General features: G+C 40.6%; 1 long non-coding RNA gene and 1 pseudogene across 1 annotated transcript; one reads left to right on the forward strand and one right to left on the reverse strand.

Annotated features, from left to right (window-relative positions):
• Nucleotides 1-281: 281 nt before the first annotated feature.
• Nucleotides 282-5,600, forward strand: LOC124958085 (uncharacterized). Its single transcript, XR_007103832.1, has 4 exons — nt 282-469; nt 667-883; nt 3,831-4,039; nt 5,108-5,600. It is a non-coding gene; the product is annotated as an uncharacterized LOC124958085 (long non-coding RNA).
• LOC124980440 (40S ribosomal protein S3a-like) lies at nt 5,601-6,518 on the reverse strand (annotated as a pseudogene).
• Nucleotides 6,519-21,364: the final 14,846 nt, after the last annotated feature.

Raw genomic sequence — 21,364 nt, forward strand, 5'->3', positions numbered from 1 at the left:
GATATCCACTCTGTGGCAGACGTTTTTTATACATTATCTTATTTAATATTCTCAAGGATATTGAAAGACTGGCTATTTTACTCTTGTACAGAGGAGGAAATAGAGGCTCAGGTTAGACAAGGTCAACAAGGGGTAAGTGGAATAACTGGGATTCCAACCTGACAGAAAACGGTTCCTATCTGTTGAGGGTTTCTTACGCCCCGGGCAGGGATAGGTGCTTATTTATAGCATCGCACTGCCTTTCCAGGACAGCTCTATTATTTTGCCCTGTTTATGGGTGAGGAACCTGGGACTTGGAGAGTTGCTCATGGCCTACTACAATGTAGGGGCAGACCTGTCATCTGACTCCTTTCCTGAGTGGTGCGTCCTCTGACACTGGGGCAAGAAGGCATCGGCACACGGGAGAGACAGGCCATGACTCTGAGGACTAACCTGTGGTGGGAAGATGGCAGACTCCAGTGGTCTACAGGTGAATTTTATGGGCTTATTTAAGCCATAGCAAAATGGTATATCTGTAAATAGTTGGGTATGCGTTAGCTAAATGTTTAGTAAATTTGCTTTTAATCTTAACCATAAAGTATGAATATTGCATTCTTCCCAGGAAACTTCCAGGCATAAAGCCTCAATTTAAGAACAATGGTAAGGCATTGTTTGTGTCTAACTTAGATCCTGCTGACTACTGAGCATCTCAGACCTATCCTGGTAACCAGGACGACAGAGACCCTTAGACCTCTGCACAGGATGATGTTAACAGGATTTATTTCAGCCTGCTCTTGAAACTTGCTGTCCTCATTCATCCTCATTATCTCTCAGTCTTCTGAGTCATCTCACCTGAAGGTCCTAGAGTTCTGCTTCATTTCAGGAACTGCGGGCAACCACGTAGGTAAATAATGTTTTTACTCTTCCCTGATCTCATTAAAGTAGAATTGTGACTCAGTTACATTCTCCAGAGAGTCCAAGTTATACTCATAGATGTCTAGGCAAAGAGTTAGTCACATCAACAGCATGGAGTTGCTAAGCAATGCCATACACATTTCATCAATTGCAGAAATGGCACTGTTTGCTCTCAGTGCCCAGGGTACATGGGGGATTCCACGTCAAAGTTCTGGTAAAGTCCAGAGGAGCCATAGGTGGTATCTTTTGATTCAGTCCATATTCTCTATCCTCCTTTTCAAATCCTTTTGGATTAATTTTACACTTAGTGGTCAGGAGTGCAGTAATGAGACATGAAAATAGGAGAGAGGGCTAATGAACTGTTTAGGGCTGAGCGTGTCAGTCAGCTGAGGGGTTAACATGTAGGACTTGTGTGTGTGTGTGTGTGTGTGTGTGTGTGAGTGTGTATGTGCTTGTGAAATAATTCAACTCTACAAACACCTGTGGCTGGGTTCTACTGGCTCTGTAGGTTCTGATTTGAATATCACATTTCCCCAAAAGCCACCTAAGACTGGATTAGGCATCTCCTGGTATGTATTTTTGTTGTTTCTGGTTATTAATATCAAAACCTTCATCTCTGGCAATTAGGGAAATGCAAATCAAACTAAGATTTCATCTCACTCCAGTCAGAATGGCAATTATTAAGAATACAAGCAATAATTAGTGTTGGTGAGGATATGGGGGAAAAAGGGACACTCATGCATTGCTGGTGAGACTGCAAATTGGTGCAACTGCTATGAAAAGCAGTATGGAGATTCCTTAGAAAACTTGGAACAGAACCACCATTTGACCCAGCTGCTATCCCACTCCTTGGTTTATACCCAAAGAATCTAAAATCAGCACACTACAGTGACACAGGCATATCAATATTTGTAGCAGCTCAATTCACAATAGCTAAACTATGGAACCAACATAGATGCCCTTCAACAGATGAATAAAGAAAATGTGGTACACAATGGAATTTTACTCAGCCTTAAAGAAGAATGAAAGTATGGCATTTGCAGGTAAATGGATGGAACTAGAGAATATCAAGCTAAGTGAAATAAGCCAATCCCCCAAAACCAAAGTCCAAATGTTTTCTCTGATAAGTGGATGCTGATCCATAGTCGGAGGGGGGCAGGTAGGGAAGAATGAAGGAACTTTGGATTGTACAGAGGGGAGTGAGGGGAAGGGTGGGCAGTGGGGATGGGATGGATGGTGGAATGAGATGGATATTATTTCCTATACATACGTATGATTACACTAGTGGTGTGACTCAGCACCATGTACAGCCAGAGGAATGAGAAGTTAAGCTCCATTTGAGTACAGTGTATCAAAATGCAATCTACTGTCCTGTATAACCAACTAGAACAAATTAAAAAAAATAATAAAAAAATCAAAACCCTATGGAATATGGGGCAGAATCCCTTATTTCTCTTTCCTCTGAGGAAGCTAAAGTGGGAGGCATTCTTTCTCTCCCACCTCAAGCAGCGCAAGTCTTATTCAATCAGAATGTACTTTCTGGCCTTTTGGATCCGAGACAGTGACAAAAAGACAAGAGAGATGGTAAGAAAGCATTCATTATTTCCAGTGGGGGCAGTTCGTTCCTTCCGTTGGCATTTAGAGCTTTCTAGGGTTCTCTCCCTTTTCTGAGATTGCTCCTCTAGCCCTTCTAGACCCTGTTAACCCTCTATAGATGTTTTTGTATCCCACCCCATGCCCTTCCAGGGAATCTTTTTTGCTTCAATCAGCCAGAATCAGTTCACAAACTAGACCCAAGCGTCCTGAATGAACCACTCTTCCATGAGTTCTTAATCACATCTACCAAGGTCTTCCTTTCTTCTTTTTTGCCCCCTCCTTTTTCCATGTGAAGCAGCAATCACAAGTTCTAAGGATGGGGCATGGATATCTTCTGGGGACTGCTTTTCAGCTACCATTATATCCTCAACTTGTCCCTCTGTAGCTCTGGTGGATGACTTACTTCTCAGTCTCCCTTACTGGTTTAAACTCCTGGATCTCGGAAGCAAATTTTCTTGTCCTCATTTATTCCTGATTCTTTATGTAGTGACAAAAAATTATTCATTGAATGAATCAATAAACAAGTTAAATTCAAGATGCAGTTATTAGTGCATCTTTTCCTCACCACAACTTTTGAAGCTTAAAAATTCCCAGGCAGGGGCCGGGAATATAGCTGAGTTCATAGAGTGCGTGCCTCGGAAGTCCAAGGCCCTGGGTTCAATCCCCAGCACAGCAAATTTTATTTCAGCTTTGTAATTAGCATGTTGATAAAGAACTGTCTCTCTGTTTAATAAGGTTGGTTTGCTTTTGAACTTCTCGTGGCTCTCCTCTACTATAGGACTAAGTCAGCAGACATGTGGACCTCTATCCAACTTTGAGGGCAGACATTGCTAATATTTTCTCAAAAGCCCAAACACTGCTTTAGAATCCTTGACACAGTGTGGCAGGCAGCTGCTCCTTATTGAGTGAAGTTGAGCTGCAAGATAAAAATTCAGAAGATAAAAAACCATCCTCTTCAGTCTGGTCCCATCTTAGCCATTTTCTCTCTCATTATTTCCAATGTTCAGTCTACTTCATCCAGGATCAAGCATACTACATTTCTCCACTCGGTATTCATAATGTTCTTCTCTCTCGTCTAGCCAGGCAGCAACTCTCCTGCAGGGCTCAAAGCAAGTCTCCACTTCAAACAGAAGAGATTTTTCTTTAACCTTGACACACATACTCATTTCTTTCCATGCTGCCAACAATGATTTGTTTTCTCCCCAGATCTCATATCATAATCAGCATCTACTGACCGCAGTGAGGTTCCTTTTCTTACTCCATCATACTGACATTTAATTTATTATCTATCCCCAAAAAATAATATGTTAAATACTTCAAGTCTTTTCTGGGTTTTTCAGAGGAGACTCTCCTGACCTGCCAAGTGGCTCCAGCAATTGCCAAGTGATACTTCTGAGCCCTCCCCTCCACATTGTGTCTGGTTATGGAGACCGTCCCTGGGGTGTCTGCTGCTGACCAGCTGTAGCCTGAACCCTATCTCTGGGCTGAGTTGGAAGGACCCACAAGCCTCTGACCTTCACCTTCCCAACAGGGTGATTTCAATGGCAAAGTGAGTGATAATGCTTCCAATACAAACAGCTTAGTCACCAATCAATGCAATCCTTCAGCAAGGAGAGCATAGCAAATGTTTCCCCACAGCATTTTATGCTGCACTGTGAGCCACCCAGCCCACTTAACCTTGGAGAAACGGTAGTGTGGAAATAAATGATCAAGATGTTATCTTTCTTTAGAGTCACGGTTGGCCATCTTTCACACAGGAATATAAGCCCAAAGTGGAATACATCACCTAAATCTCATGAAACATGCATGTTTTGATAATTTGTTTAAACATTTTTTTTTTTTACCACCCAATACTGCTCTAGTATGGATAGTTATTCATCTCTTTTTGGTAATTGTTGATATCTCTGGGTTGGATTCTGACAGGGTTAGTATGACTGTTCATAATGATGTGTCAGTAGCTCTAACAGCTGATACTGGTAATATAGGCCTCAAGAGCTCATTCACTCTGTGTCATAGTTCAAACTGTGTATTCTTCACATCTTGGGAAGTAGAACTGGGGCATGAGAAGCACACCATGTTCTTTCCACGGTGTGTGGAAGACATCACAAGGGCCTTAAATCACTGGGCTGCTCTCTAGCTACTGCAGTTGAAGCACACTCATCTGATGTCAACAGACTGGCCAGCCTGTTCCAGCTCCAGACCCTTTGCTCCTTTTCTTCCCCTTTCTAGGTTGTGACTCTGGATCTTTGGCCTGAGAGCCCCAAAGTTCATGAGTCCATTATTCTCTCTCCTCCCACATTGACTATATGTAAAGTAATACATGAAAAAAGTTTTTCACATTTTTTACAGAGTTTAGAAAATTCTTTACATTTTCTACTGTTGGAAAGAGTGGACAAATATTCTTTTGCAGTAATTTTTAGACTGTTTGATTTTTTTTTAACTTGGTTCAAAATTTATCTGCCATCTTCAAATCCCCTTATGAGTTTAACTTCTCTGAAAGGAGGAACATCAAATAAAAATGAAAATTTTGTTAATCATTGTACCCAGACCTCCAAAGGAACACAGACAACTGATCTAGCTTTACCAATCTTTCCTTTTTCCTGCTGTTCTTTTAAAGGCAGTGTTCATGAGGAAATATAAAGATATCCATGGAATCCAAGAATGGCGAGCAGACCCTGGGCTGGATACTGACAGAGCAGGATAGAACTCTTTAAGTACTTCTAATGGGAAGATGGTAGAACAGAATACCCTTCAGATGACTCTGCAAGTGAGAAGAGTCAGGGCAACAAAAGGGAAACTATATTCCTTGCAGAGAAAGAGAAGAACTCTTGAACCAACAGAAAAGTGACTGGAAACCTTATTATCAGTGTGGAGAAGCAAAATGACAAATCAGAGCAAAGTACAAAGTAATTTGGAACTTCAGTCCCTGCTACCCTGTTCATGGTGGGGAACTGATCCTGCAAGCATAAGGTAAGTGGGAGATGGCAGAAAACCCCAATGATGACAGCAAACTGGCAGTCCTAACTGTGGGGCAAAGCCATGCTTCTTACAAGCTTCCCTCCCCTTCCATGAATAAGACTTTTTATTTGTCCCTATTAAAAATCTGAATTTTAAACAGATTCTTGGACTGGTGGTTCATATTCATCAACTTGTTCAACTTTAGCACCTGTCTCATCCCCAGCTTTTCCAGAACTACTATCTTCACTAGGAAGCTCCATGAGTTTTCCCAATTCCAAGTTGGGCTTCTTTAGCTTTTTTTACTTTGCTTGCAAAGACATCATAAAGAGGATAAATAGATTGTGAACTTTTTCTATATCTTTCTCAATACTCTCTGGAATCAATTTATCAATCACTTCTTTCAAGTCATTTTTTGCACCTCTGGGGTCATGATTTCCATGATATCCTTCCAGATTAGGCAGATCAGTTGGTGCTGAGTGGAAGAAGTCTTCTGTATTTGATTGTTGCATTCTTTAAAGTAAAAACCAACAAGGAACAGATGCAGCAAATAACCATCAGTAGTCTTGATATCAACATGAGCTTCAATCATGGTCTGCCATTCTTTTGACCATGCAATTCATTTTGTCACTGCTCAGATCCATGCATTGGAAGTTAGGCAGTTTTGCCCTGAACATCCTCAGTAATCAGCTTGAACTTTCTACATGCAATTTAATTATTCTGCAGATCAGCAAGACTCAATTCAAACACAGGCCATCAGATGCAATTTTGATTCCTTGAGGTCTTGTGGCTAATGTTTTTCCAATATTTCTTATATTGAACATAGCTGATGCTTTCACATTATACCAAATGTTCTTAGAAATATTTCTTCTTGGCTCCCTTCTTGCCACCTTTTGTTAGGTGCTTGTTCTTGCCTACTGCCAAGGTGCTGCTCAGAGAGCCAAAAGGGTCTGAAAAGCTTCAAACCAGAGTTTTGGCCTGACAGTGACTCCTCCTGCATAACAAAGTAGCTTTAGAGAAGAGATTCATTACATCACTCGGCAAACTCTAAGGGTGCTACAACCAGGAGCCATCGTGAGAAGGGTCTTCTGTTAGGGACTGAACTTCCCTGGGAAACAGAAAACAGAACAATCAACTCAAGGTCCCTGGGGACGCCCAACTGCAGTGACTGAGGGAAGACAGCCACATGAGATAATTGAGATAGTACTGAATAGAGAAAGTGTCTGTCACAACCAGGAGAGGACTATGAGAAGTGGGGAATGTGGGCTGTGATGCACAGGAAGGGTCTGTCGTCCTGCCTTCTGTGATGAAGAGTGTGGTTTGGTAAGGATGCGGGGAGGTCTAATAGCACCTAGACTGAAACTGGCAAATCAAAAATTGAAAAAAAAAAAGAAACTGGCAAATCACTCAGCTGACCCCCACACCCTGACCCTGCCTGCATCCCTGCCATCCAGTGCAGAACTCAGCAGTGTGACTGCTTACCCTGCTGACAGAGGCATTCCTGAATACTCATGACTTGGATGTTTGCTATTCCCCTGGCTCACAGACTGAAGGCCTCTGGGGCAAGTGTGTACCCACCTGACTGGTCCATAGATTTCTGAAGCTCAGTCGACATATGAGGATTTTAGTGCCTCTGACTTTCAGCAGGTTCCTGAGTGTGCATACAAAAGTTCTCAGGAGTGAATACAGTTGTTCTGTTGTCAATATTCTCTTAACTTGCCTGGTGAGACACAAGGCACAGGGTGTGCCTGCGTACCATCCCTATCCATTTGGATGGAGTTGAGAGGAATCACAACTGGTTTCTGCTAAGACCCACTATCTCCCTGCTATGCCTGGAAGACTCCAATATTAGAAGACCCAGAAAGAAACATCTCCAATCCAAGTATCTCAGGTAGGAGAAATTTTTGACCCATTTTTTCTTTATTTCTTTCTTATTTGATCTTATTGACTTATTCTTTCTCTCTTCCTTTCTTTTTCTACAAATTCTTCAACTGGATCCAAGTATTATTAATTCAATAAACCATCAAAACTTAAAGATGAATAAAGGAGAAACAAGTGAACATAGATTATTCAAAAGAACCAGAAGAAAAACAACACAATGACATGTACTATGTCATGCCGTTAAATAAAAATTCTGAATATAAATGATCTTAATTATCCAATTAAAAGATGCAGACTAGCTGATTGGATTAAAAAACAAGAACCAATTGTTTGTTGCCTGCAAGAGACTCACTTATCAGCAAAGACATTCACAGACTGAAAGTAAAAGGATGGAAAATGTTATTCTAAACAAATGGAATAAAGAAAAAATAAGTAGGAGTAGCTACACTCATATCTGATAAAACAAACTTCAAGCCAAAACTGGTCAGAAAAGACAAAGAAGGTCAGTGCATATTACTAAAGGGAACAATTTATCAAGAAGAGAGAATGATTATAAATATATGTGCACTGAACATCAGAGCATCCAATTTTGTAAAACGAACACTAAAGGACATAAAGGGAGAGATAGGCCCCAATACAATAATAGTGGGTGACTTCAATATCTCTCAATACTCTCACCAATAGATAGATCATCCAGAAAACAAAATTACAAAGAAACATGAGAGTTAAATGAATTTAAGAGACATCTACAGAATATTCCATCTAATAGTTGCAAAATTCACATTTTTCATCATTATATGGAAGGATTTTATTCCAAAAAAGATCTGATTTTAGGTGATAAAGTAAATCTTAATAACTATAAAATTTGAAATTATTTATTTCATCTTATCACATTATAACTGAATTAAAATAGAAATTAATAGTAAGAGAAACTACAGAAATCATGTGAACACATGGGGACTAAGTGTTATACTTTTGAACAAATGGTGGGTCATTGAAGAAATTCAAGGGGGATTAAAAATTTCTAGAATCAAATGCAAATAGAAGCACAACCTACCAGAACCTAAGAGGGAAGTATATGACTATGAATGCCTATACTAAAAAAAGAGAGGGGCTGGGTTTGTAGCTCAGTGGTAAAGCACTCACCTAGCACTTGTGAGGCACTGGGTTCCATCCTCGGCACCATGTAAAAATAAATAAATAAAAAAGTAAAGCTATATAAAAAAAGAGAGATCCTAAATATGTAACCTAATGATATATCCCAAGATCTAGGGAAAAAAAACCCAACCAAATCCCAAATCAGAAAAATCGGAAGGAACTAAATAAGAAAGATCAGAGCAGAAATAAAAGAAACAAAGACTAATATAAAGAATCAATGAAACAAAGAGTTGGTTCTTTGAAAAGACAAAACTGACAAACCCTTAGTCAAATAAACCAAAAGAAGGAGAAAGTGAAAGAGAAGATTCAAATAAACAAAATTAGAGTTGAAAAAGGGGAATATTACAACAGATACCACTGAAATTCAGAGGATCATTAAGGAATATATTGAAAAGTTATGTCAATAAATTGGAAAATCTAGAAGAGATGTACAAAGTTTTAGATACATAAGACTTATCAAAACCGAACTAAGAGGATATAAAAGACCTAAATTTATCAGTAACAAGCAATGAGATTGAAGTAGTGACAAAAATATTTCCTAATGAAGAAAAGTCCAGGATTGACGGATTTACCATTGAATTTATCAGACTTTTAAAGGACTAGCACCAATGACCCTCAAACTATTACATACAATAGAAAGGAAAGAAACCCTTCCAAACTCATTCTACAAAGGCAGTGTTACCCTTCTACCAAAATGTGATAACACAACAAAACAACAAAGAGAAAAATATGCCAATCTTTGATGAACATAAATGCAAAATTCTCAACAAAATACCTGCATACTGAATTCAATAACAGAATGAAAAGATCATACACCATGGTCAAGTTGGTTTTATTCAAGAGATGCAAGGATGATTCAACATATGCAAATCAATAAACAATACAACAAATAAATAGAATCAATGATAAAAATCATGTGATCATCTCAATAACTACAGAAAAAGTCTTCAGTAACATTCAGCATCCCTTCATGATAAAAATCACTGAATATACTAGGTTTAGAAGGATTGTACCTCAACATAATAAAGGCTATATACAAAAAAGCCCATGATCAACACCATATTGAATGGGAAAAACTAAAAGCATTTCCTCTAAAACCAGGAACAGGACGAGGATTCTCACCACTCTTATTCAATATAGTACTTGAAATTTTAGCCAGAGCAATCAGACAAGAGAAATAAATAAAAGGGATACAAACAGGAAAGGAGGAGTCAAATTATCCCAGTTTGTAGATGATATAATTCTATACTTAGAAAACCCTAAACATACTGTCAAAGATGTCTTAGAACCTGATAAATTAAGCAAAGTAACAGGATACAAAAAATCAACACACAAAAATCAGTAGCCTTTCTAGAAACCAATAGTGAATTCACCAAGAGAGAAATCAGGAAAACAATCCTGCTCGCAATAGTTTCAGGAATAAACCTAACAAAAGAGGTAGAAGATTCCTGCAATGGAAATTATAAAACACTGATGCAAGAAATTGAAGACACTAGAAAAATCTACTATTTTTCATGAGTCAGTATAGTTAAAAGGGCCATATCACCAAATGCTATCTGTAGATTCAGTGTGGCCTTCATCAAAATACCAATGACATTCTTCACAGAACAGAACAAAACAAAACAACCAAGCAACCTCTGAAATTCATATGGAAGCACAAAAGACTATGAATAGCCAAAGCAATCCTGAGCAAAAAGAAGAATGCTGGACAGATTTAAAGTTAAAAAAAAAAAAAGAAGAAGAAGAAGAATGCTGGAAGCAACACAGTATCCAATTTCAAAATACACAACAGAGCCCAAGTAACAAAAACAGACACATAAGCCAATGGAATAGAATAGAAAATCCAGAAATAAAACCATACACATTGATAGTCATTTGATTCTTGTATTGGAGAAAAGATAGCCTCTTTAACAATGGTGCTAGAAAAACTGGATAATGCACATACAGATTGAAACAATATTCTCTCTCCCTCTATATAAAAATCCACTCAAAGTGGATCAAACATCTTTTTTTTTTTTTTTTCAGTGCTGAGGATTGAACCCAGGACCTTGTACTTGTGGAACAAGCACTCTATCAACTGAGCTATATCTCTAGCCCAAACATCTCTTGTTTTCATGGCTCTTTTCCGTTTGTTGTGTGAAGGAGTTGCACTAATCCAAGTTAAAAGCAGACCACAAATGGTTATATTATGCACACTGTGAGATTTAAAGACTTTTGACAAAGGACAGAAAGGATATTCTACTTATTGCAAGTAAATGCTCAGTTTCAGTGAGCCACAAGCATTTAAAACCCACAAACCGTCAACTGTCATCCTGGGTCAGTCCAATCTTTACCAGGAGCTGGCATGTGTTCTTGTGCTGGTTCCCCAGTAGCTGAATGATTTCTCAATATGCTCAATTATAGTACCATCACAGGCAAATTTCTTAAAACACCTTCACTAGTTTCTTTGATGGTAATCATCAGCGATCCTTTGGACAGTAATAAGAATCTTCTTGTCATTTCTCTGTTGATTTTTTATATGGATAAAATCCTCAGTGCCAGCAAGAAGCAGGTCATCACACTAACTTGCATCAGCAAGGAGGCTGAAAGCGTGGAGGTTCCAGATAGCGTACATATGATACAATTCTTTTCTTGGTTGGAAACAGCCTGTGGAAGGCGGCTGTGGAAGAAGGCGTGAGAGGTGGCTTGCCAGGTTGCTAAGTCTTCAGAGGCAGCTCAGTGACTTGGATCAAAGATCTTAATGAAAGACTTGACACTTTGAACCTACTAGAGTAAACAGAGGAAACCCTTCGAGATATTGGCATCAGGCAATGATTTCCTCAACAGGCTTCCAATAACTCTGGAAATAAAAGGGAGAATTAACAAATGGGATTGCATCAAATTAAAAAGCTTCTGCAGAGCAAAGGAAACAATCAACAGAGTGAAGGGTCAATCTACAGGATAGGAGAAAATTCTTGCTAGTTCATCATCTGACAGAGGATTGATATTGGTGTAGAAAATGCAAAAAACTTAACAAAAGAACAAGTAACCCAGTCAATAAATGGACAAAAGATCTGAACAGATACTTCCCCAAAGAAGTAAAAATGACCAATAAAAATATGAAGTGCTAAATATTTTTAGCCATCAGGGAAATAATGCAAATCAAAACTTCATTGAGACTCCATCTCAGCCTAGTCAGAATGGCTATTATCAAAACAAACAGAAACAGAAGATAAAATTACAAAAAAATCCCAAAGAATAACAAATGCTGGTGAGAATTTGGGGAAGAAGGGACACTTAGACACTGTTAATGGGAATGTAAATTGGTACAATCATTATGGCAAACAGTATGTGGAGATTTCTCAAGAAACTAAAAATATAGAGCTATCATATGATCCAGTTATGCTACTCCTGGGTAATTTCCTCCTAGAGGAAATGAAGTCAGTATACAAAATTGTTATCTGCATACCCATGTTTATGGTGGCACTGTTCACAATAGTCAAATTATGGAATTAGCCTCAGTGACAGTCAACAGATGAATGGATTTAAAAAATGGAAAATGTGGTATATAGACACAATGGAGTATTATTCAGCCTAAAGAAGAATAAAGGCATGTCATTTGTAGCAAAATAGACGGAATTGGAAGTCAGCGTGGGAAGCAAAATAAGTTAGACACAGAAAGACTAATATCACATGTTTTCTTTCATGAATGGAAAATAAAAATCAAAACCCAAAACCAAAAAAACCCAAAATGATGTCTTGAAAGTAGAAGAGGATTATTAGGGAAGGGAAAGGAAACCGGTGGGGGGAGTGAGGGAGAAGGGAGGGCAAAGGATGGAACTAGGGAGGGTGGATATGATGGAAGCATGATATATGAGTATATTAAAATGTCACAGTCAAACCCGCCAATTCATAAAATTAATATTCATTAATAATGATAATAAAAATAAGCATCTTGCTTAATAAGATAGGATTATGCCAAAAGAAGATGTTTTCCAAGCAATTTTGTTGTTTAGAGATAATAAAAATCTCTAACATAACTAAAATGATGTTTCCTATGTTTTAGAGTGAAAATTGCAAACACTGACCTAGGTACCTGAGGTCATTGTTCAGTGCCAATATCTTCTGGGTGGAGGGAAAATCTTTAGGCTCTGCAGTTAACTGGTCCCCAAAGCATTTTCTTAAAACACAATTTTTGCCAGAACCAGACCAATTAGAAATCAGGTCCCTGTTGTCTTATTTGCTTTGCAGCATCAAAATATGAATGCTTATAAAATTGTTCCATCTTTGGGTTGTTTTCCAGTGTGTAGTGCTAACCATCTGATATTTGTGCTACATGGGGTTAGAGAAATATCAGTGGGGGCGGCTTCCCAACACAACAGATTGTGGGGAGGCCTTTCAGCAATAGTAAATGGGCATTTGGATTCACCGATGTCCATCCGGAAAGGGAGGTGAGAGCTATAGTCTTTGGATGCCTGGTATTTCACTCTTGGATGCAGCCTCACGTAAACATCTGGTCCAGTCTTTGAGGCAGGCAGGCAACACTGATTAGTGTTGTTTATAACAAATAACGAAGGACTTTAATTTAATTTATTTGTTTTTTGTCCAAGTACTTGGTTTCAGGAAAACAAGAATGTTCTCTGAAAAAGTCTCCTATCAAGTGTTGTATTCACCAAAGACGATGACATGACAAGAAAACAGACTTTGGGAGGGCCCAGCTCTCACTGTTTGCAGAATGTTCTAGAGCAGTGCTTCTCAGACTTGAATGGGCTCATCAACTTGAAACCACAAATTAATTCCGTGGTGGGGCCTCAGAGTCTGAATTCCCAGCAAGCTCCCAGAGGATGACTGATATTGCTGGCCACGGACCACTCTTTGAGGAGCAAGGGTTTGTATCCATACTCATGGGTGGGCAGGGAGGGTATGTGTAAGAACTAATCGGAGAAAATTCTTTGAGAACACACATTCCCTCTTCCCCCACGAGTACTACCAAAGTGAGGTTGACGAGGAGCATTTTTAGTTTAATTGAGGTACAATTTATATATCATAACATTTATCCCTTTAAGCATGTAATTCAGTGATTATTAGTATTAATTGTGAAACCATCACTGTACTCTTCTTTTAAATAATTCCTATCACCCAAGCACCCTTTGGGCTTGTTTGCCATCCATCATTCCTTTTGTCCACCCGGCTCCAGACAACCGTTAACCTATGATCTTTCTCCATACAAGTGTCTTCTCTTGACTGTTCTTATAAATGTAATCATACAACATATGGTGTGTGGGTCTGACTTCTTTCACTTATTGTGTTGTTTTTCAGATTCATCCACTTTCAGGACTTTCTTCATTTTTATGGACATAGGGTCTTTGGGAAAGTTTTTCAGGGTGGTTCCAGGGTCTCTTTGTTGAGGACTACTGTACATACCCTATATTAGTTTAGAAATTATTGTCTTCTTTTCTCTCTCTCTCTCTTTTTTTTTTTTTTTTTTTTTGTGGTGCTGGGGATTGAACCCAGGGCCTTGTGCTTGCGAGGCAAGCACTCTACCGACTGAGCTATATCCCCAGTCCTGTCTTCTTTTCAGATGGAGCCATCAGAGGCTAAACCACTCCAGGCAATTATAATTGGAATCAGTATCCTTTTACTTCAAACCTAAGGCCCTTCTTCTGATGCACACTCTCCTTAAACCCAGCAGATAACAGGTTTGAGGTCAATTCAGGCACAAAGCTCACCAGAATGCAACCAGTATAAGACTTTGCATCCATCATAGCAAGGGGTAGTAGCAGTCAAAAAAAAAGTATGTATTTCCAATTTCAAGAAAACCTCATAAAGGGATTTTAATCTTTTTACAGTCTTGAAATTCCTACAGGAGGCACGGGTTGGGGGCATTACACAGCATGATTCATATATATCAAACTAATAATCCTCTTTGAGTGCCACATTTCCTCCAAATTACACTCAGTCCATTAATTACCTCCTCCTCTGGGCCTCCCTCTGTCTCTCCTCTTCCCCAGCCTTCCCCCTCAAGCTCCAGCTTGTGCTGGCTGGTCTGTCTTCAGCTATCTCCTCTAGGGAGGTGTGATTTTCTTTGGTGCAGGAGTTCCTTGCCTTTTTCTTACAAATTAAGTTACTTTCTCTCTGCAATTTTTTCCCTTGTCCATGTGTTTGTATCCTTTTCTCAGAGTGGCTCTCCAAGAATGAGGGTGGAGAAGGCTATGTGTAATTTTTAATTTTTTCTGTCTGGTTCCACAGGTATTGGAGGTGGGTTGTATTCTGAACGACCACAGCCTGCCATTTGAAGAGATGTCCAGGGGCAAGCATCAAAGCTGATGGCTCACATCCAAACTGAAGAGGGATAAAACACTTTCCTCCTCTTGCCTGATCTTCTTTGGCTCCTGCCATCCCTAGACAGCTTTCTATCACTATAATCAAACTTAATTACCTTAAGTTAAAAGGTGATTAACTTAAAAAGAGAAAAGGTTTATTTTTGGCTCACAGTTTTGGAGATTTCAGCCCAGGGTCAATTAGCCCCATTGCTTTGAGCCTCTGGTAAGGCAGCACATCACAGCAGGATTGTGTGGTAGAGCAAAACCACTTACCTCGTGGCCAGGAAGCAAGATAAGGGGAGGAAAAGTCAGGTCCCTCTATCCTCTTCAAGGGCACACCCCCAATGACTTAAAGACCTTCCATGAGGCTCCACTTCTTAAGGGTTCTATATATACATATATATGTATATATATATATATAAATTTTTTAGTTGTCAATGCACCTTTATTTAATTAATTCATTTTTATGTGGTGCCTAAAATCGAACCCAGTGCCTCACACGTGGTAGGCAAGTGCTCTACCATTGGGCTACAACCCCAGCCCTAGAGTCAACCTTTTTGATTAGTACCTAGTAACAAAATAATGATGTAAGGAGACTTTGAACACTCAATAGTTTCAACTCACTTCAATCTAACAGTTTTGCTCTTCTTTTGGACACAGATGATCTATTCTTAGTGGGTTTTATAATCCAGGCCATCTAATACGTGGAACACAGCAACTTGGCAATTTGGCAGTTTTAGTATCTCTGATCTCGACTTTGTCCATGACCTAGGTGCTTCTCCCTGCATCGAGCTTCCTTTCCTTATTTAAAAATGAAGATCGGGCTGCCCAGAATCCCAGGATCCCAGAAAGAGAATCGAAAGGTTCTTTACAGCTTATCTTCTTCAATACTCTTATTTTCCAGGTGGGGAAACTGAGGCCCTCAGGGGTGAGGTGTTTTGTAGTTATTGTCAGTAATATAGCTGTGTGTGTGTGTGTGTGTGTGTGTGTGTGTGTGTGTGTCCTGTTTATTTGAGAAACAAAGGGGAAGAAGAAAATAAAATAGATTCTATACATAGCCAAGAGCAAAAACTGATATAGCAGAAGCTAGGAAAACAACAACATTTGAAATGGAAATAAATCCCCAGACAAAAGTGCCTCTCCAGCACCTGTCATTTGGGACAGAGGAGTGACAAGAATATTAAGATGCAGTGTTGGAAACTGGCAGGTGATGAGGTTAGGGCTTTGGGGAGAAAAGGATTCTGGATAGCTTCTGGAAACCACATGTTGAACACAGTCCTGCTGCACAGCAGGGGCTGAATAAATATTTGTTGATGATCTCAAGTGAGATTACAAAAGGTAGGTATGCTTCAAGGTGTGTGCAGAATGAATAGGCTGCAATTTCTGCATTTGCAAAGAGCAAATTTGGTTTGCTCTTCTTTCCGGACTGGCAGGGCTCTTCGTGGCCTTGGAAGTGTGTCCTGCTGGTGAGGAGACTCTCAGTGTCTATCTAATGGCAGATTTGGCTGTGTTCAACTCTGCAATGAAGACTTAGTGAGTGCGCCCTCCTTTTTAACCCTTCCTAGAAATCCGAATTCAAAAGGAATAGAAAGGAGAGGCAGGGAATAGTGTGTCTTGTAGGTTTGATAATTTCTGTTTAGCCACAGCAACCGGTAGTAGCAGGGCTTTTCAGTGTGCAGAACGATCTCACACAGGCTTTTCTTCCCGGGTTCCCTCAGCAACCCTGTCAAGCCTAGACTCTCGAAACAAACATCGGGCTGCCAGAGTCCAGGTCAGTGCCTAGTATTCTCTACGCCCTGAGTTCTTTCAGGTCTGGCCCCCCAGTGAGGTTTCCATGGCACCCTGAACACTTTATCCCAGCATCTTCAGCAGGACCTTTCCTGGGTGCTGCTTCTCCGTCAGTGTATCCTCTGGCAGAGCTGCCCTCAGAGTCTGGGGCCCCCACAGCCCTGGCTTCCCTCAGGAGATGTTCTGTGCTCAGGGCCATGAGATCATGACTCATGAGCTACAGGAAGTTCTTGGCATGCTCCCTGCAGGCTGAAAGAAAATTAATGGCTCAGAAGTTGTGCTTGAGAAGGAGGAGGTCACAGACAATTGGAGTGAAGTTCCCGGTTGGAAAACACCTGCAGGTCCATAGGGAGGCTGGCCTGGGCCAGACAGTTTGTGTGGGGATCTCAGGTGCCCCCTCACCTCCTTTCATTTGCATCTCCCTATTTGAGGCAGATGCACCAGACTTCCATACGTGCACTGCCCATGTTGTGGATTGGTTTCTGCTCCTCTTCCTCAGTCCCCTTCCTTCCATGAGCCTTACTTCAGCTGGCACTGAGGAAAGCAGCTGGTTGCACCTTACCTCAGGTGGGCTTATAAGGGCTATTCTTTAAGGAGATGTTAATCATCCATTCATCCATTCATCCATTCATCCATCCATTCATTTTTTCAAAGAGCAAATACAGAAGTCCCTCCGTATCTGTGGAGGGATTGGTTCTAGGATCCCTGCAAAGATCAAAATCAGCAAATTTTCAAGTCTCTTATAAAAAAATGACATAGTAATTGCCTATGACCTTGCATATCCTCCTATATATTTAAAATTATCTCTACATTACTTATAACACCTAATAATTGTAAACACTATGAAAATAGTCGTTATCCTGTATTGTTAAAGGGATAATGACAAGAAAAAGTCTTTGTGTTCAGTACTTTCTTTTTCTTTTCTTCCTCTTTTTATTTTTAGGAAAGGATGAAGTAAGTGTCTTTATTCGGAGTTGCCATAATTTTCCATTGAGAAAATCCTAAAGAATACACAAAAATTTACTAGAATAAGTAAGTTTGGTTAGTTTGAGATTAAGATCAATACACAAAAATCAACTAAATTTCTATATGCTAGCAATGAACAATTAAACATTATAATTAAAATAACAGCATCATTTATAATGAACATGGGATACTTAAGAATTAAATCTAACAAAATATGTGCAAGATTTGCTATAAGCTACAAAGCACTGTGAAAGAACTCAAAGACAAAAATAAATGGAGAGAGAGACTGTTAATGAATTAAAATATTAAATATTCTCAGTAAGTTAATTTCCCCAAATCGATCTATGAATTCAACACAATCCTAATCAAAATTCCAGAAAGAGTTTCTTGTACAAATTGATAAATTAGATACAATTTTTTTTTCCTAATCAGCAGTTGGTTGGAGCCATGGATGTGGATCCACACCTGTGGATGTGGAGGGCTGACCATATTTATTATGAGTCCACCACAGTAGGGTCTGGGAGACAATGGCAAGGTCTATCCTGATGGAGCTTTGAAGAAAGTATACTTGGGGACAGGACAATTAAATAGGTGAAAACACTACAGCATGAAAGAGGAAGGACAACGTGCCTTGGAGCATATGACAGGAACATCTAACCACTTTTAAGTGCAGTTGGGACTTGTTAATTGAGAGGTGGAAAGTCAGGCAGTAAAACAGACTTCTCAGGAGAGGTTAGTGCTCTGGGCTCTGCCATCCAGTTCCAGTCTTGTTCCTAACCAGCCCTATGGCTTCGGCAGGTTAGTTTGCTTCTTGACCTTGTTTTCCTTCTCAGTACAATAAGGGCATAGGTCTTGATGGCCTCCAAGGTCCATCTGTGTGCTAAAAACTTAGTAGGAACCAGAAGGGTCTGGTGTATTCCTCCAGGAGGCTGATTCTCTGTATTTCTAGATAACAGATCTCTTGGAAAACTGTTGACTTTCTCCAAAGAAAAACATACTTAAGTCATACATTATGCGTGTAATTTCAGGGGACTCTCTGTGTTGGACAAAACCTGTTGAATCACCAGTGACCGTGACATGGGGGTGTGAAACCCAGTGAATCTGACTTTGTTTGTGGAACACCGACTCCAACCCTTAAAGTGGAGGCTCTAGGGGCATAGGAGCCCATTGGAAAGTAAGACCCTGGGAAATGTTTGGGTAACCCTTCCTATCCACTTCCCTAGGTCTCTTGTTACTCTCTGAGGAGTTGAGAGGCAGTATAAAGGGGTTGAAGAATGGGCTCTGGTTTATACTGTGGGGAGACCACATCTGTCTCTGCCATGAATTGGTGAGTGACCAATTCAAGTAAATTGGTGGGCAATTTACTTAACTAACCTCTCTGTGCTTCAGTTTCCTCATCTACAAACCATTGAGAATGTAACATCACAAATAAAGTGAAAAATAGCTCAATAAAAAAGAGCAACCATCAATATTAAAGCAGCTTGTGTGTTGATTGTCTATCTCCTAGATGGAGGAAAGACTCCTTAACCTTGGCTGAGACACCACCATGTTGATTCCATGTCACCTCTGTGTCAACTGGATTGACTGCAAATATTATCTTCAGCTGCAAGTATTGGGAGGATCATTAAAAAACTGGTTTACACAATAAGGAAATCCAGTCTGTCATAGAATCTGATGTCTATAGTTGGTGGTTCCAGGCTCATTGGTTCAGAGCTGGATGGTGTTAATCAAAACCCAATCTTTTCCATCCTCATCGGATCCTTGGCATGTTGGTTCATTCTTGGGCCTGTCTCTTTGGTGTCAGAGACGGTTGCAGCGACCCTCAGTATCAGGCATGGAGGTGTCACCTGGTTGAAGAAATGGCCATTTCCTCCCAAGGATTTCTTTTCTATCTTGGAGAAGACAACCTCCCCAGAAGTCCTTTGACCTCAAAGACCCTTAGTCTTTGATCTAAGGGACTTCCCCTCAGGACCCTCTGGCCATGATTGGGTCACAGGCCAGTCTTGCTCTCCAGGAGACTATGGTGTTATCTGATAAATTCTGCTTTGGCTGTGTGGGGCATGGTTGTGTGAGGGCAATCTACAGCCTTTGCCTTGCTAACATCAGGGTGGCCTTGCTCCAGACTTTCCAGATGAGTTTGTGTTTCTCTTTAGTAGGAATGGTATCAAATTAAGGTGTGCTGGGACAACTCCTCATGTAGGCTGTAGCTTCCATGGCAGTAGCATTTGTAGACCCCAGTTTGAGAAACCCAGAGCTGGAGCTTAACAAATATGGCAGCTTTCACTGAAAATCTTTTTGAAAAGTAAAGGGACTCCGACAGAAAACTGAATCCCCCAGATTTCAGGGTGACATGTTCCTTGGTTGGAGGTGGCTTCCCATGGAGGCTTCCATGTTGGAATAGCCACTGTGTTGTCTCTCCTGATTTGGTTACTCACACACGAGGACAGGCTGTGGCATTACTCTGGTTCCACCAAGCAGGAAGGAGTCCTTGTATAAGACCTTTCCCTCTAAGGTAGTGTGGAGAGAGGCACCAGACTTCCCTTCCCCACCAGACCTTCTGCTATCTTAGCCGCCCATGCTATGGTTACCCTTGGACTTTCTGTAAGGAATCCCACAGAAACCACGCAGGACATGGGAAATCACATAAGGGAGTTTATTAAGCAAACAGAGTGTCTTCCTGCAGGGTAAGAGAGAAAATGAGAGGAAAAGAGAAAGGAAAGAGAAAGGGTGCACACTAGAGAGAGTGGAAAGCAAGGAGGAGAAAGAGAGTCAGGGGGAGAGAAAAGCAAGAGAGAAAAGATGGCAGTGAAGCTGTCTTTAAGAATCCTGCTGGGCTAACAGGGGACCAATAATGGAGAAGGATACTTGCAAGCTGACTGATGAACCAATAGCTAGCTAGGATGTTCACAGATTGACAAGTGGTTGGGAGGCAGGGAAAATGGCTGCACCGGAAAGGGTGGGGAGAGCAGCTTTATACATTACACTTTCCCTCTTGCTGAACCTCATAGGAAGGGAGGAGAGTGAGTGCCCCAACTCTGCAGCCCATCCTGCGCATATCCCCAGGCAGCAGAGGCCTATCTACATGCTACACACACACACACACAAAACCTCTAGTTTTCAGTAGTTAGATTTTAAAAGAAAAAGAGTTTTTTGGGCTGGGATTGTGGCTCAGCATGCATGAAGCACTTGGTTCGAACCTCAGCACCACATACAAAACTAAATAAAATAAAGTTTAAAAAAAAAAAAGAGTTTTTCAGGCAAGTGGCAGGTGAAGATTTGTGACAATTTTACAGTGAGCCAGCTCTTCTCAGAAATGCTTCTGACCAGGTGCGGGCTTACTTTGCAACAGAACGAGAGCCCCGTGATGCAGAGCCTCAGGTCCTGCTGCAGCTTGAGTGTGGCTCCTCCGAGGCCGGCCCTGGGGTGGGGGCAGGGACAGCATGGCTGGGAAGTCCTGTTTGTTCTTTGCTGACCAGAGAAGGCACAGTGCTCATCTGGATTCAGTCAGCTGTCAGCTGGTTACTAAACACTAACATGCCCACAGATGTCTCTGGATGGCCTGTTCACAGCCGAGTTAGAGGTGCGTGTGTTCTGCCACCCTGGGGTATGGCGTTTAATTGGAGGGGGTCTGTTTTTCATTACAGAGGTTGACTAGAAGTTAACTTTCCACCTGGTAGCATTTTTTTGACTTTTCAAACATGTTCCTCCCAGTGGTCAGAATTTCTCTCCCTTTGCCAAGGGAATAAGTCCTCCTGGGTTTCCTAACCAGCCCCTTCTGTAAGTGCTAGTGATGAGTCATGCGGATGGTAGGGCAGCTCTCAGGC

This window comes from Sciurus carolinensis, chromosome 1 (assembly GCF_902686445.1).
Source record: "Sciurus carolinensis chromosome 1, mSciCar1.2, whole genome shotgun sequence".
NCBI classification, from domain to species: domain Eukaryota; kingdom Metazoa; phylum Chordata; class Mammalia; order Rodentia; family Sciuridae; genus Sciurus; species Sciurus carolinensis.